Source organism: Arachis ipaensis, chromosome B3, assembly GCF_059453495.1.
Source record: "Arachis ipaensis isolate K30076 ecotype BB chromosome B3, ASM5945349v1, whole genome shotgun sequence".
Lineage (NCBI taxonomy): Eukaryota > Viridiplantae > Streptophyta > Magnoliopsida > Fabales > Fabaceae > Arachis > Arachis ipaensis.
The window spans coordinates 139,900,811-139,906,771 of NC_142438.1; the positions used below are offsets into that span (position 1 = coordinate 139,900,811).

The following is a 5,961-nucleotide window of genomic DNA, read 5'->3' on the forward strand; positions in this document are numbered from 1 at the left end:
GTCTATGTAGACTTCTAATCTGGACCCGGAGAGATTATGGAATATCTTGTTGACTAGTCTTTGGTAGGTGGCTCCGGCGTTCTTTAGGCCGAAAGGCATGACTGTGTAGCAGTGCGTTCCATCGGGGGTGATGAATGCTGTTTTTTCCTCGTCGGGTCGGTGCATGGGTATTTGATTGTAGCCGGACTATACGTCCATGAACCTAAGGTATCGGTGGCCGGACGCGGCGTCTACCAATCCGTCTATGTTTGGCAGGGAAAAGGCGTCTTTTGAACAGGCTTTGTTGAGGTCCGTGTAGTCGACGCACATTCGCCATTTCCCGTTGGCCTTTTTTACTAGCACGACGTTTGCTAACCACGTCGTGTAGGGTAGTTCTCTGATGAAGTTTGCTTTGAGTAGGGCTTTTACTTGTCTTTTGACCTTGGCTGCCTAGTCTGACGACATTTTTTGTCTCCTCTATGCTACGGGTTTGGCGTTGGGGTCCATGGCTAACCGGTGAGACATTAAGTCGGGGTCAATCCCAGGCATGTCGGCTGGTGTAAAAGCGAACAAGTCTCTGTTTTGTTTTAGGAATTGGGAGAGGTCTTCTTTAAGGTCGTATGGGAGGTTCCTATTGATAAAGGTGTATTCGTCTTTGGTTCGCTCTACTTGTAGTTTTTCCATGTCGCCTTCTGGTTCTGGCCTAGGTTGGCCGTCTTGTCGGGCGTCCAGGTCGGCTAGGAATATTCCAGCCGCGTCGCGTGACTTTTTCTGTAAGGCCAGGCTGGTGTTGTCGCATTCTGCCGCGACTTCTCGGTCTCCGTGGATAGTCTCGACGGAGCCGTCTTCCGTTATGAATTTCATAAGGAGGTATTTGGTGAAGATGATGGCAGAGAAATCATTGATTGTTTTTCTTCCGAGGATGACGTTGTAGGCGGTCGAATCTTTTAGGACCACAAATTTGGATAGAATTGTCATCCTTTGGTTGCCTGTTCCTATGGTGAGGAGGAGGGTGATGGAGCCGTCCGGTTTGAGAAAGTTGTCCCCAAGTCCCGTGACACCGTTGCGGTGTGTTTGGAGATTTTCGTTGCAGAATCCGAGCTTGTCGAAGGCTCCTCGGAAAAGGATGTTGGAATCTGCGCCGGTGTCCACCAGTATTCGTCGAACTAGTCCCGTTCTAATTCTCGCTGAGATGACGAAAGGTGCGTCTTCGGCGGAGGTGTCGTGCTGGCAGTCCTCGGGTAGGAAAGTTATCATTTTGTCGGCCGTGGTGGTTGGAGCATGGTCTCTGACGGCCAGGACTTTGAGGTCTTTTTTCAGTGTTGATTTCGACTTGCCTGACATGTCTTTGCCTGTGATGACGTTTACTATTATGGTTGGGTCGTCTTCCGGACTTTCCCTGGGGGGTTGTTTTTGTGTTCTCAGGTTGCGTCCTTCTCTTTCTGGCGACCTGTCCACTATCGCGCGTTTTGGTTCTCTGATGATTTTGGTGAACTCTGGGAGCTTGCCGTCTCTTATGGCTTGTTCGAGGGCGTCTTTAAGGTCGAAACAGTCTTGTGTCCTGTGCCCGTAACCTCAGTGGTAGTCGCAGTAAAGGGTTTTGTTGCCGCCCGTTCTTTCTTTGAGTTACCGGGCTTTTGGGATAATACCTCGATCCGCTATCTGGTGGTATATCTCGGTAATTGGGGCTGTTAAGGGTGTGTAATTAGAGAACTTGCTGATTCTGGGCGGTTGGTTCGTGCATGTTGGTTTAGGGTGGTCCCTCTGATTTTCTCTGGGTGGTGGGTTGTGTCGGGGCGCCATGTTGCCGTGTTGGGCATTGCCGTGTTGTCGTTTATTGGCGGCGATGACCTGGCTAACCTCCTCGTCGTTGATGTAATCTCTGGCGACGTTCTGGATCTCGTGCATGGTCCAAATTGGTTTGGTAGTGAGGTATTTGCGAAAATCTTCGTTCATGAGCCCGTTGGTTAAACAGAGGCTTGCGACGGAATCCGTGAGTTCGTCGACTGTTAGGCATTCATCATTGAAGCGGTCGAGGTATTTCCTTGTGGATTCGTCTTGTTTCTGTGTGACCCCTAGTAGGCTGATGGGGTGTTTAGCTTTAGTGATTCTAGTTATAAATTGGGCCATGAACTTTCGCGAGATGTCGTGGAAGCTGGTTATGGATCCGTTTGGGAGGGCGTTGAACCATTTGATTGCCGGCCCAGCTAGGGTTACCAGAAAAGCTCTGAACCGGTCTGCGTCGGCTGCCCCTTCTAGGTTCATTCTGGCTTCGAAGGCCGTTAGATGTTCTTGGGGATCTTTGGTCCCGTCATACTTCATGTCGGTGGGTTTATCAAAATCTTTGGGGAGTTTTGCTTTTAAGATCCTTTCTGTGAAGGGAGTAGCTCCCATTATTGTGTGGTCGTTTCTCGTGCGCTTGGTTTCTCGGTGTCGTCGGTCCTCATCCGTGTGAACGGGGTCGCGGGAGATACTGCGGTCGTATTTTTTGCTGTGTTGCCGTTCTGGTGACCAGTCGTGTTTTTGGTTGCACGAGGTGCTTCTATCATGTCTTTTGGCGTGTCGCCGTTCTGGCGACCTGCCGTGGCGGGATCTGAATCTGGAGGTCGCGTGACTTCCGTCTCTGATGCTGTGTTTTTCCTTGGTGGCAATCCGGCCTTCGAGTTCCTGGACTCGGTGGCAGAGTTCTTAGATTATTTCGGCTGACCTGTTTTCCGGTATCTCGGGATTTCGGGTTTTTGTGATGATAGTGGCGTCTTCTTTGTTATGGACGGCGCTAGCTATCCTTCCGTGAAGTATGGTTTCTTGGTGTTCTGGGGTAGGGTTCCGTGTTCTGGAGTCGTCCTGGTGACTGATGGAATGCTCTTCCAGTCCATCCGTCATTCCGACTCAACCGGCGTTGTCCCCACAGACGACGCCAATGTACAAGATGTCTCTGGTACGGGTTGAGGGATGGATCGGGAACTTGCGGGTTGAGGCAGATGCTGGGTCGTTCGACTGGAGCAATGGGGGGAGGTACCTGCAAAGACACTCCGACGCTCAAGTCAGAATGGATCTGAGAGGTGTAAGATGTGAGGAATGAATGAATACCTGGAGGGACCTGAGTCCTCTATTTATAGGTAATGGTAGCTATCTTATCTTATCTTGTTTGGCTAAGATAAGGGAGACGTTTGAATTCAAAAGTCGGTTGGGAGTCCTTAGAGGGCCGATTTTGGGCCTTCTTAGAGGAGCGAGGCGGGTCGGACCCGGGCAACCGAATTTGGGTTTGATCCTGGGTCGTGGATCCGTGGGCCGGATCCATAACAATTTGTTTACTTTTATTTTCTCATCATGAAAAAAGAACAACTCATCTAGCAACGAAAGACATGGCAATAACAGCTATCATTTTTACACAATCTGATTTCTACTCACAAAGTTTAAATCTTGACGACTCGGTGGTAATATCCGTTCAGACTAGTGACTTGTTGGTAAGAAAGGTCTTATTAGATTCAGGTAATACTACCGATGTCTTATTTTATTCAACCTTTCAGAAAATACAATTGTGTGATAAGGCTAACAACCCTCTTCTAGAGAACTGGTTGGATTTTTTAGAGAAAGAATTCCGGTGCTCGAATATATTTGGCTAAAGACTACAATAGGAAAAGCGCCCAATAAAAAACTGTCGATATTCAGTACTTAATAGTGGATTGTCCTAGTTCATATAACATCATTTTCGAAAGGCTAGCTTTAAATTTTTTCGGAGTAATAATATTCACTTTACATTTGTGTGTTGAATTTCATGTGCAAGAACCAAGAAAAGGGAACTTTCTTCCACAAACTCGTTCAAATAAAACGGGAATTAATTCAAAACACTTCTAATTTTCATAAACATTACTTTAAAGTCTTTAAACAATGATTTATACAACGCAACTATTGATCTACCAGAGTGACTATTTAAGTTCACTCACAAGTCTCTCCTAACCCCTTTTGCTTGAAATAACAAAAAAAAAATCTCAGAGATGGAGGTTGTCCTAATAACTCTATCAAAATCTCGAAGGCCCTAACAAAGTTCCAAGAATTCGGATGTAACTGTATTGGAGCACAGTTCAACCAAAACAACAGAGCACATTGGAAGTTAGAAAATGAAAGCCTGAAACCTAGTTCCGTAAGCAAACAATTATACAAATAAAAATAAGGCCAGTCACTCAACTTCTCACACACACAATCACTCTCCCCACACGACAACACTTCTATTTTAATTTCACTCCCCTCCCTGACCCACATCCCTGAACCAAGCACATTCACCGACTCAACATCGTTAAAACGAAAAACCTGATTCTTCACATTCTCGTCCACCTAATAACAAGAATCACCCTCATCCACCTTAACTTTTTCCTTTTTCATTGACCAAATACCAAGTCACGCACACAAGACCAAAGAAGAAGGTAAACGAAGAAAGGACAAACTAATATTTTTTACTCATTTTTGCAGAAAAAGGGGGTTAAACTCTTTTCCTTCCAAACTTCCACAAAAATTCACTTGAAAAAAATAATAATTTTTAAGACACAAAATAGATCAATAAACGGTTGCATACCCATACGTTTTTCGTCAAAACCGTCCATCCAATACTTCTATAAGAGTTATTTGATCTAACATACAGGGATCCATCGAAACTCGTGCCAAATATCACGTCCATTAAGTCATAATGGGTGCGTGAAATTAGGTCTCATTTTTATACATTAAAATTAAATGAACAAATTGCTTTTTCATATTCACTAGCAGAACCAGCTCGAGCTTGGGGACTTGGAAACTCCAACACTTGGCCGAGGTATACAAATAACAAAAACGTTCAACCTCTTTCCTTCTTTTTAATAACAGGTCAACATTGGGAATTATTATATGTACAGATATCTCAACTATGAAGTGTTATAAGTTTGGACACGTAAGCTACAAATCAAGTAACAAATAACATAACGGTGAAATCTCAAAATCAACACGGCGATAAAGGCGAAACCTATTGAGAATATCGACTGGATACGAGTCCAACATAATGGCCTCACTCTTTAAAAGGAGGGAGAGCAGCGTAAAAAAATATACATTCACATTCTCTGACTCACTTGTTTATTTTTTTTCTCTCATTATTAAGATTTGATTTTGACTTGAATATCGGAGTATCTTTTGTAGGTGTTTTTACCCACAATGTTCAACTCAGGCCGACGTATAACTCTTTCAACAAAAGTAGCTCACTGGTTTAAAGAGTTACTATAACTTAATAAGACTTTCGCCAACGGAACAATAATCATATTATATTAAGTGTAAATTCTTACTATTTAATAGTAGTGATTAATGAGGTACTGAGATAAATTTTATACTCTCTTGTTCATTATTTTGTTGTCAATTTTATTTTTTGTGAATCTCATTTAAGTTAGAATCTAATGTCTAAATTTTATCTTTCTATTTTGACAAATATTTATTAATCATTAATCTCTATATATAATAAGTATAATTTTAATATTTAATTTTGACTATTTATACTTAAGGAAAGATGTCAAATTCTAGAGAGACTGTTTCCAATATTTTATATTTTTAAAGTTTTATTTAAAAAATAGTTTAATTTTTTTTATAAAAATCTAAAGAGAAAAAATAGAAATGATAATAAAAAGTATTTTTTACCAATCTAATAGGCCAATGTTGAACTCGAATAAATTTTTTAAAAAGAATGAATCATCTAAAAAGTAAGTTCAATTGTTTGTAATTAGACATTGGGCTTTGAGCCCCTTTTGTATTGGACAGAAAATGTCCAGAAGTTCGAATATGTCATATTGGGCCTCCATTAGTTCAGTGTTTAAGTTTTACGTCTTCCTGTATGAACTCTTTTGATTTGCGGGTGGATGCAGCCCATTTAGAACTGGTGTCTTCAATGATGATTGGGCTGATCAAGTTATCCATGACTCTGAAATGCAGTATGAAGAAGGTCCTAACACTCTCAAGTATCAATCTTCG

The 5,961-nt window shown here is 42.6% G+C and overlaps 1 pseudogene; it reads right to left on the reverse strand.

The window, feature by feature from the left end:
- Window positions 1-456: 456 nt before the first annotated feature.
- Window positions 457-2,862, reverse strand: LOC107633953 (uncharacterized; annotated as a pseudogene).
- Between the last annotated feature and the right edge of the window lie 3,099 nt (window positions 2,863-5,961).